Below are 12,105 nucleotides of genomic sequence, written 5' to 3' on the forward strand. Positions count from 1 at the left end.
CAGTAAAGGCAAAGAGGACTATTTGCATGCAAAGTTTATGGATGGTTTGTTCCATATAACTTATGACGACAATGCTGTTGTGTCAAATGCTGATTCTTGTTGTGTTGCACAAACTAACAAAGTTCTTCATGCAGGTTGCATTCATGATGCGCATCGAAGGTTTTGTTACCTCTCTTGGAAGGCACTGGCCAAGATGCCAGAGGTAGTTGAAGGTTTGAACATCAAACCCTGTAAATTTCACATGAAATGTGTATCTTGTGCAGAGAACAAGGTGAAGGTTGCTCCAAAAGGCAAGGAGTCTAGCAGGCAGGCTTCCAAACCCTACCAGCTAGTGCATGCAGACCTGGTTGGGCCACTTGCGCCCTCTTTAGGAGGAGCAAGGTACTTTATGATTCTGATTGATTCTTTTTCCAGGTTCATTCATGTGTATTTGCTCGAACAGAAATCGCAAGCGTTTCCGAAGTTTAGGGAATTCTGTGCTTGGTTGGAAAATGTGCACGGTAAACGTATTTCTTGCTTGTTTACGGATCGGGGCGGGGAGTTTACTTCTCAGCAGTTTGAAGCTTTCCTGACTGAGAAGGGAATCCAGCATGACATGTCAACGCCCAGATCGCCATGGATGAATGGACTTGCGGAGAGAGCAAATCAAACATTGCTGCAAGGGATAAAAACCTTGTTGCATGATGCCAATCTCCCTGATAAGTTTTGGGGGGAAGCTTTGGGGAATTTGGTTTACAGTTTTAATCACAGATTGTCATCACCCATTGGTTGTACCCCCTATGAGAAGATGTTTGGCAAGAAACCCAACACCAAACACATGAAAATATTTGGTTCTGACATGTGGATACGGACACAACAAACCAACAAGCTTGGGAAGCGTGGGGCACATGGTTTGTTCATGGGGTACGAAAAAGGTGCATACAGGGTATGGATGACTGACTCTAAATCCATTAAGTTCACAAGGAGTGTTGAGTACAATCCTAAGTGGGGGGGAAATGTGGGAATTTTCCAGAGTTACCCAGAGGAGGATGAAGGTGATGTCAAGCAAGCAGCTAAAGCTGAGGAAGCTGCTGCTGATGAGGATGATGAGGAGGAGGAGGAGGAGGAGGATGAGGATGATGATCAGAGTTCGGATTCCAGTTCAGTGGGCGGCGCTGCTGCTGATGTCAGTGACAGTGATGACACAGCAGACTACAAGAGCGCACAGGCCTCAGTCAGACTATCTGATGCGTCTGACAATGAACTGGAAGAACCACTGTTCACCATTGGTCATTTTTCTCCTAAGAAGGAGGAGATGAGTCCAGAAGACTTGCGTCTAGTACGTAGGTCTGAAAGGGCGACCAAGGGCAGACCTCCAAAGAGGTATGCTGATGAGTTTGCTAAGACAGCAACTGCTGTTCTTAGTAGCTCAGAGAAGGTATGGGAACCTTCAAGCTTCAAAGAGGTTCAGGAGTTAACCTCTAAAGATGCTGAGCCTTGGCTTAATGCCATGAAGGCTGAAGTTGATTCCTTGAACAGGAACCAAACTTGGGAACTGGTACCGGTAGTCCCAGGAATGAGACTGGTTGGCAGCAAATGGGTCTTCAAGGCAAAGACAGACCAGAATGGCAAGGTAGTCAGACACAAAGCCAGATTGGTTGCCAGAGGTTTTTCACAGGTACCAGGACAGGATTACCACGAGACCTACTCTCCCACAGTCAAATATGAGAGCATTCGGCTGATGCTCAAGGTCGCTGCGGAGGAGAAACTGCATGTTACCCATCATGACATTAATACAGCTTTTTTGTACGGGGTTTTGGGGGAGGAGCTGTTCATGCTTCCACCTGATGGGATGCAGATACAGAAGGGAATGGTCTGTAAACTGCGGAAATCCTTATATGGTCTTAAGCAGAGTGCCAGGTGTTGGAACACAAAACTCACTGAGACATTGCTTTCTCTAGGTTTTCACCAGGGCAAAGCTGATCCATGTGTGTTTGTCAAGGAGGAGGGGCAAAACAAACTGTATTGTTTATGTTTTGTTGATGATCTTCTGATGTTTTGGAAGAATCAGGCTTTTTACCAAAGCACCCTAGCTCAGTTGAAGGAGCACTTTGACATGAAGGATCTTGGTGAGGTATCCAACTATCTTTCTCTGCAGGTGGAGAAGGACCAAGCAGGTAATTTTCTGGTACACCAAACACAGAAAATTGCTGATGTATTAACCAGGTTGAATTTGGTTGATGCAAACCCAGCAGACACACCGATGGTGACAGGTTACCAGGTAGACAGTACTGCTGAAGCGTTTTCTGACACAACGCTATACAGATGCATTCTAGGCAAGATGAATTTCATTGCCAGATGTTCAAGACCTGACATAGCTGTAAGCTGTAATCTGCTTAGCAGACACGCCAACAATCCTACAGTTCAGGATTGGAAAGCTCTGAAGCGCATAGCCCGCTATTTGAAAGGGACTATGCACTACAGGCTGAGGTTCACCAGTCAGAAGACTGGAGGTCTTGAAATCTTTGCAGATGCAAGTTTTGGAAGTGACACCACGGATGGGACAAGCACTTCTGGAGTATGCTACATGTACAACCACTGCCTGTTTGACTGGTTGTGCAAGAAGCAGACAACAGTGAGCCTAAGTTCCTGTGAAGCAGAACTCAATGCTCTGTCATTTTCACTCATGGATTGTGAATGGTTGATGCAACTGTTTAAGGACATCAGAGTGTCTGTGAAATGTCCTATACAAGTGTATCAAGACAATAGATCGTGTTTGGCTTTGCTGAACTCCGAGAGTTGCAAGCAGAGAACCAAGTACTTGCAGATTAAGCTACATCGTGCAAGAGAGTGTATTCAGAAAGGACTGATTCGGGTGTCCTACATGGCAGGAAATGAAATTCCTGCTGATCTGTTGTCTAAGGTTGTTAACAAAGAACAACTTAAGGTTTATGTGCAAAGGTTGCAATTGGGTGAACCACAGGTACAACAGGTTACACGGAAAGGGGGAGGATGTTAGGATATTTCCGTTCCACCTTAAAAGGGAGCAGGCTTTGGGGAGTCACAGAGTCTGCGCATGTCCTGTTGACAGGATGTTTATGTTCTGATATTCCTTTCGTTTTCAGACGGTCAGAGACGCTGACTGACAATGGACGTGTTTTCTTTTGTTCTGTTAAACACTAAATAAAGTCTGTAAATTATGCTCTTCTGTGGTGCAAGCTTTTGGCTGTGTTTCTGCTGAAAGAGGGTGCACCAAGCCTAGGAATGTGGCTAGGAATTTCTAAGGCTTTGTGCCCCTAACTGTTGGATCTGCGTGACTACGGGAGGCTGATGGAATCTCCGAACTCCGGCTTGGGGGCCATGATGGACGTTATCTCCCTGGCAGTTTCCCAACAATTATCTGACACATATACAAATATGCATGTTGGATATCTGATAAAATATATACCGGTACTTTAGATATGGTAAGTTTTTTTTAAAAAAGCAAATAAAGATAGCTATTGCAGCTATCAGGTGGGTTATTTATTAACATCAGCTGGCATTTGCCTTATGTGTGCTTTTTAAAAATATTTTTTTCCTCTCTGGCCATTTGATAGGGCAGCATAAATACACACACACACACACACACACACACGGGAAAGAGAAAGTGCAACATAGATGTAACCTATGAAACATTTAACAGGAAAGTGCTTGAAATTATTCCTCTCTCTCTCTCTCTCTCTCTCTCTCTCTCTTTCCCATCTGCATGCCACAGTTTCTTGGGGTGACTGTAGGAATCTGACATTACATTGATGTGGGGGGAAACGTTTGAGTTGCCAAGGATTGATAACCAGAAATACACAGAGAAAACTCTTTGTTCGTCCTGAAATTCTGCTGATGGCAGTTTTGCACATTAAATAGAGTGTATTTTGTAATTACGGTAGAATAACTACTGGGCAGTTGCATTCATGTTGGGCATCGTGTAGAACGGTTTTTTCACACCTTTGATTAGTATTTGATTTGTTAGCTGCTTCAGGCATGTTTATCCACTTGCCAATCCAGCTTAACAGGAGGGGAGATGATGACAAGCCATCTTTGTCCATCCAAAGACTGATCTAGAGCAACAAACTGGAAGGGAAAGGTTTTTAAAGAAAAGCCATCATAATAAGCTCTTGCTTTTACTGTGGCCAGTTGAAACTCCAGTGTATGCATGTCTACCTGTTTCGTTTGAACTTGTTGGGCATAGGGCTACAGGAGGTATTGAGAAACTCCTATGTTAGGGGCTCCGCCAAGCTGTTTTACTGTGGGTGTGCGCGGTGCATTCTGAAACACGTGTTCTTGACACAGTAATAGTGAATTTATTCTGGTTTAGCTTGTTCTGCAATGCTTTCGCAGTGCTACCACATCAGTGCTGTCTGGATGAGCTAGAAAGTGAATTCAGACGTGAGGGGTTGCTGTGTTAGCTTTCCTGGTTATAATGCTAGTGCTTCTGCCCCAGGTCCTAATGTTATGTTTTTGTTACACTTGGCACATTATGGAACTGCAGCTTTTTTTATCGTTATATTGCCATGTTGTGTTAAATTTCATTCACACCAGTGGGTGTGGTATGATGGAACAGAAGACAACACTGGACATGTCACACACCCCTTTATGCACATGTTTGTTTCTGTTCCCCCAACAGTGGAGCCAATCCAGCCGAGCTCCCCATGGCTGCTGGGAGAACAGTCAGCCAGGAAGGAGACTTAGGGAGACGTGGGAGGCACAGATTGTCCATTCTGGCAACTGCTTTCCTGGGGGCCAGTCTTGCCCATAGGTTTCTCTGTTTGCATTCTGTTTCCTTGAATCAGCTTTACTGCTCGTCTCTGAGTCTCTGTAAAGGTAAAAGTAAAGAGGCCCCTGACCATTAGGTCCAGTCGCGGATGACTCTGGGGTTGCAGTGCTCATCTCACATTACTGGCTGAGGGAGCCGGTCTACAGCTTCCGGGTCATTTGGCCAGCATGACTAAGTCACTTCTGGTGAACCAGAACCACGCACGGAAATGCCATTTACCTTCCCGTCAGAGCAGTACCTATTTATCTACTTGCACTTTGAGGTGCTTTCGAACTGCTAGGTTGGCAGGAGCAGGGACCGAGCAATGGGAGCTCACCCTGTCACGGGGATTCAAACCACCAACCTTCTGATCAGCAAACCCTAGGCTCTGTGGTTTAACCCACAATGCCACCCGCGTCCCTGTACTGAGTCTCTGTACTGACCTGCAACTGAACCAGCTCTGACACCCAGCTAGCAGGTCCCACCAGGAGCTTCCCAGGACTTCTCTTCAGACTGAAAGAAGGTCTGGTATTCATTACCAATTTCCCTGTGAGTCCTGAGGATACCATCACCCTTAACCATGGCCATGTTAGTTGAAGCTGATGAGAGCTGGAGTCCTCTCTGGGGGCTACAGGTTCCCCACCCCTCATTTGAAGAACAGCATCCTACACCCCTGTATTATATGCAAACTGAGCAGAAATCTGAATAAAATGTTCGTGAATGTCCTGTTATGTCTAGTTTGGGACTCTGCCACCATACACCTCCTGTTTCCACACCTCTTAGTATGACTGGTAAGGCTTCCAGGTCAGACAGTTGGAGCCACACAAAGTACCTTGGAGAAGAGATTTAACACACTGTCCATTATAATCCTTATGGCAGAAATCATACCGTGAAGTTGTCTCTACGCAGTGAAGTACTGCATGAGAACATTGCATAGAGATGCCTGAACTTTTGTTTGCTTTTTTAGCTGGCCCCCACTCTTGCTTGAAGGAGACACAAGCAGAGCAATTACTCAGCAACTCTCCTTCTTAATGCAAGTGTATCCTCCTTCCAAATACCTCTGGAAGCCAGTAGTATAATTTACACCACATTTGCAGCACGTATTGCACTTTTTGCCTGAGTGCACCATTCTTGTAAACAATAAAAAATGACTTATGAGCCTGCCCAAAGTCGATAGGTGGGGGAAATGGGCTGCCACAAAAATACCCACTCCTTGTAAAGCCTTGATTCTGTTATATCCATGCATTCTCTTTCCCAAAGGAACCTGGGAACTGTATGCTTTTTGGTTTGGGGTTTTTTCGGGGGGGGGGTGGAGCATGTATCTCTAACCAATAATTCTCAGGGTTCTTTGACGGAAGCCACAGCAGTTAAACTGATCTGCCAGTCTTATATGTTTGTAGTAAGGTAAAGTACCCCTGGACAGTCTAGTCAAGTCAAAGGCGACTATGGGATGTGGCACTCATCTCGTTTTCAGGCCGAGGGAGCCGGTGTTTGTCCACAGACAGCTTTCCAGGTTATGTGGCCAGCAGGATTAAACCGCTTCTGGTGCAACAGGACACTGTGACAGAAACCAGCACGCACAGAAACACTGTTTACCTTCCTGCCACAGCAGTACCTATTTACCCACTTGCACTGGCATGCTTTCGAACTGCTAAGGTTGGCAGGAACTGGGACAGAGCAACAGGAGCTCACCCCATTGTGGGGATTCAAACCGCCAACCTTCCAATCAGCAAGCCCAAGAGGTTTGCTGGTTTAGACCACAGCGCCACCAGTGTCCCTCCATGTTTGTAGTAAAGCAATATGATGCATTCACGGGTTCTTCAGCTCCAGCATCAGCACAGCAGCCAATAGTGAAGGTGGTGGCAGTCAAGGGTGACCTGGGTGAGATGCAAAGGGGCGGTCAGAGCCAGCCTGCAGAGCCCCCCTTGCAGCTGCCACTGCCCACCTCCTGCTTCTCCTCCTGCCAGCCCTGGGGCCCCAGCCTGGGATCCAGATCCCCTGCCTGTCTGCTGCCTCATGTCCTCTTTTTTGCTCTTCAAAATATGGCAAGCCTAGGTTGGGAAAGTGATGGGGAAATGCATTGAAGTGGGGGTGGGGTGGGGATAAATGAACGAACGAATGAATGAATGACTAATGGAAGGACTTGCAAACACCCACAAGCAAATCAGAATGAATACACATTGTCTTATAACCCTCCTGCAAGCAAATCAAAATGAGCGTCCAGTAAAGACTGGATGTAATCTCACTTCTGTGTGAGATAATGCGAACAAATCAAGATGAACGCTCAATAAGTAAGTCATTTGGGGGAGCTCACTGAAAGCCTTGAAGTTGTATTCCAAAATATTTGAGCTCTAGACTTCTAAAGAAATATTGTTTGTACTCATCAGTGGAGTAGTTTCAGAAGCTATACCTGAAACAGACAAATTACATGTGCAACTTATGCTTACACTCTCTTATCACATTATGAAAGAATTCAAAGAGTCAAAAGACCACCACATCCTTCCCTGTGCCTCCCATTGATTAGATGATGATGATAGATAGATAGATAGATAGATAGATAGATAGATAGATAGATAGATAGATAGATAGATGATGATAGATGATAGATAGATGATAGATAGATAGATAGATAGATAGATAGATAGATAGATAGATAGATAGATAGATAGATGATAGATAGATAGATAGATATAGATCGATAGAGAGAGAGAGATAGCTATAGATAGATATAGATATAGATATAGATATAGATATAGATATAGATATAGATATAGATATAGATAGATATAGATATAGATATAGATATAGATATAGATATAGATGATAGAGATGCCACACGTACCAGGTAAAACTACAGAGGAACAATTATTTTGAGAAAGTCTTATGTACACATCTGGTTCTCTTGAGAATCCACAGATCAGCTTCAAGAGTTTCACTGTTCTCTGCACAACAATAATTATATTGTATAATCAGTGTGGAAAATCAAATTTAAAGTTCTCTCCTTTCAGAGGATACAAGGAGTGTTAACAATGGTACTCTCTACAGGTTTTTAATAAAGTACTACAAAGTCACGCTGAAAGAACCTCTGGGCTTAAGTTGCTGTAAACATCATTTGGCATGCCTGACATTTCTCAGTGGTCGGAGTTCACAGTTTTATATTTCAAAGATTATGAATGGAGACAGCTTTACAGTTGCTCTTGTGTCTTGTTGCTTGAAAGGGCCTCTTTAGTAAAGCCAGAAACCAGTCTACTTTCAATGTTTACTGCTGAAATGCCCCCCACCCCGCATGTTTTGCAAGAGGCTAATGATTTACATTTCCAGTAATATATCAAACAGACATAATCCAACTTTTTTCTGGTATATACATCATTCATGGTTGTCTGTGTAGCTTTCATTCTCTCTGCTGAATTCAAGGGGTGGGGCATTACTTTTGCAATAATCGTAAGTGGGCCTTTGCTCAATTAAAAGTATGCATGACATATTTTCTAAATTATGTGTCAATGTGCAGCAAATGTTATCTCTATTGAATTAAATGCCTCCAAACAGGAAATTTTATGAAATAGGCTGTCCAGTTTGGCACAAACCAATTACCTAGTATTCAAAGCTATTTGACAGAAGTTGTTCTGACTGTAGAACAAAGCACTTTCATTCTGTTCCTTTAGAAAACGGCAAGCCTCTCTCATTTTAACTAGATGTTAGTGTGTGATCAGGAGAAAAAATAACATCAGACCTTTCTGACTTCAGCAGAATTCACTTGTGCTCGAGGCCTAGTCAGACTCGTCAGCTGGAAGAGAGACGTTGAATTAAGTTGAATAAACTGATCTGTATTTGGAAATAGACTGACTGGTACATAATTTTTCTTAGAGCTATTATTCATGCTTGACAACATCACTGTGGGCCCCAAACAGCTGACTCAGCACAACAGAAGCTGATCTATTTTGCAAAGCATCCCCAGTTAAGAAGCTACCTTTTAACATTTTCTTTCACAGTGACTTTGGCTCTCAGGTGCTGTAGCTAGCTCAAATTCTTGTAAACATTTATACGGTTTTGCTTTTTCTGTTTTTTTTTTCTTTTACAATTGACTGCAGATTGAAATATATTAAAAATGCATGAATGTTTAGTTTAGTCATTTTATTAAGTCTGGAATAGCTACATTCCTCTCAAGTGATGAAGCCACAAATGAGTTATGCAGGACATTCCACATGAGTTCCAGTAAAAGCTCATGTGCCACACACCATATACCATCATGGCCACTAAATACATTACATACCTCAGAGATTAACTATTTTAGGAATGCTTAAGAAGTTTTGGGTTTTTTTAAAAAAAGCCATGTTTATTTTTATCCACGAAGGTGCCAATGCTGGTTTTCAGAAGAGCTGAGATCTCACAACACGAGCTGAAGTGAAAGACAGGTACAGTCATTTTGAATTAATGAAAATCACACTAGTGGTTGTTTGAGGGTTTGGGTTTGTTTGCATTTATGTTTTTTAAAAACACACACACACACACACACACACACACACACATTTATTCAGGCTGTTTCAGCACCAGGATGAAAATGTAAATAAGTAGAATCTGATACAGTAAGTAAGAATATCAGGTTATGATCTAAGATTATGACATTTGCACAGATAAACATATAGGGATTGGTACTTCTTGGTGTATAGCAATTTTTAAAAGCACATAGCAAAACATTAAAATGACAACTCCAGTCATCCCTAACTACTGGCTATACTGGTTGGAGCTGATAGAAGTTGAACTCTAGCAACATCTGTGATGTGGGCTACCTGATGTACGAGCACCTATAGTGGCATTTCACTGTAAAAGCTCTTAATATGAGCTGGCCATTAGGTCACTTTTGGACTCTGAGGAAGCAACAGTAGTGCAAAGTAGAAACCATTATGCACATCCAGCTACAGAAGCTGTAAGGGCTGTCTATATTTATTCTGTTAGCCCACTTGGGCTAGCAGCAATCAGCACCTATATTTCAGGGACCAGTGCTTCCATTTAGCACTCTCTTCATCTGTCAAAATGGTATCTGGAAGCATCTTCTTCTGTGACTGTGACTACTTGTAGAAACTGCACACTTTTTGTTGTTGAACACAACACACAGTTCTGTACATTAAATATCTCTGGATGAGAGTAGTGCTGAGTTCAACATTGCCTAAATCGGTGCAGATTTGCGATTCTTGGTGATCTGAGGTCAAAGAGCTCTGCCCAATCCTATTCCACAAGGAACCAGCAGATTCCTCTTGTAAACATCAGCTACATCATTACCACTGAAAACAATTTACAGGTATTACAACATGCTTACTATGCAATACATTTTGTGAACAGGAAGAGAGGGGTGTGGGTGTGTGGGTGTAATCTGTCTGGGATCCCCTGCTTTCTACTGCCCTTTAAGAACATAAGAAGAGACCTCCCTGTTGGATCAGAGGAGAGGCCTATAGTCCCGGATCATGTTTTCTACAGAGTCCACCCAGTTGCTTGTGGGAAGTCCTGCCTATGGAGGAAACAATGAAACAAGAAAGTTTTCCATTTTCTGAAAGGCATCAAAACACCATGTTTGCAGAGGGGCGAATTGTAAGACAGTATCCCTGTTTCTGCTATATCAGACCAAAGGCCTGTCTAGTACAGAATCCTGTTCTTACTGTGACCAAGCAGACATCTATAAGAAGCCTGCAAGCAGAACATGAAGAAAAACTGCTATGCTCCCTTGCAATTCCCAGCAACTCATAGTGAGAGACATGCTGCCTCCAGCCATGGAGGGCGAGCAGTGTCATTGTGGCTAGAATTTCTCTAAAGTCTCAATCTAGAACTGTCCAAGTTGGACATCACTACGTCTTGTATTCCAGAGTTTAACTATGTGCTGTGTAAAGAAGTCCTTTCGTTTGTCTTTCTTAGACCTTCCAAAGTTCGGCTTCTCTGAACAGCCCTAGGGATCTACTATTATTGTTAAACATGGGATTAATAGCAGGGGGTACATTTTCCAAAAAGCTTTTTAAAACTGTAATGCTCCAGAGACAGTTACAGAACTGCATTGCATTTTATATACAAGTGAGCATTATTTTTTTACAAACTACAGTGCTACCTCGGGTTGCATACGCTTCAGGTTACATACGCTTCAGGTTACAGACTCCGCTAACCCAGAAATAGTGCTTCAGGTTAAGAACTTTGCTTCAGGATGAGAACAGAAATTGTGCTCTGGCAGCATGGCAGCAGCAGGAGGCCCCATTAGCTAAAGTGGTGCTTCAGGTTAAGAACAGTTTCAGGTTAAGAACGGACCTCCGGAACGAATTAAGTACTTAACCCAAGGTACCACTGTACTGGAAGATCTCCCACACACTCCACTCCAGAATATTGGTAAATTTGGAAACAGAAGACTTCAAAAAGCAACTCTACAATGAGTCTGTTGCTGATATTTAAAAGCACTGGGATAAATTGCTCTGGACTCTCCCAACCATAAGCACAAATGTAGAATTAAGGGTATAATTGCTGGCATGGGAAGTAATTGTGTCCATTGCATTTTCCACATGAACACCTAATCCTGAATGTTCTTGGAACAGAGTGAGGAGCAGCTCTGCAGCTGGTGCTCCCATGCCACTCAGGTAATGTTATGAATCAAGCTGTAATGAAGTGCTGAAGGGCAAACAGTGATCTTCATAGCTGTTACGGAAAATCTGGGTGCGTATTTACCCTGCCACCCAGCCAGTCGGACCAAGTCCGTGGATTCTAGCGGAAGAAAAGGAAGCTCAGCCGGACGCAGGAGCAAAATGCGAAGATCCAAGTTTATTGCGCAATAGGTTCAAAGCGAGATTGAACCCCGAGGATGGGGCGACATAGACTTTTAAAAGTTCCCTCCAAGTCCCATAACACAGTGCGCGAAACGTCATGAATACATTATGGGAAGGTTGGGTTTCATGGGTTACATCATGAATACGTTACACACGTCATGAATATCTCAGAGAAAGGTGGGGTTACACTAATTTACATTTGAGGGAAGGGAGGGGGAATATGCAGAGCGAGGGTCATACACAAATATACATTTCATGAGTACCGGTGGCGGTGGGACAATGGGTTACTGATATGCACCGTCTGCCACCTGGTATTGCCTGGAGGAAGGGCTGGGCAGAACGATCTGATGGGATTAAAGAGTTCCTGTGTACGTGACTTGCCGTCTCGGGGATTATGGAGTCGGGCAGCATCATGGAGTCCTGGGGAAACTGAGTCAAATGACACCAAGAGCGAGAAAATTGGAGCTGTGGTTGATTTTATATGAATTTTGAAAGGTTCTGATAACTTTCAACCTGTTCCGTAGCCTAGATCAAAAGCGGAAG

The sequence above is a fragment of the Podarcis vaucheri genome, assembly GCF_965113315.1.
Source record: "Podarcis vaucheri genome assembly, chromosome: 1".
NCBI lineage: Eukaryota > Metazoa > Chordata > Lepidosauria > Squamata > Lacertidae > Podarcis > Podarcis vaucheri.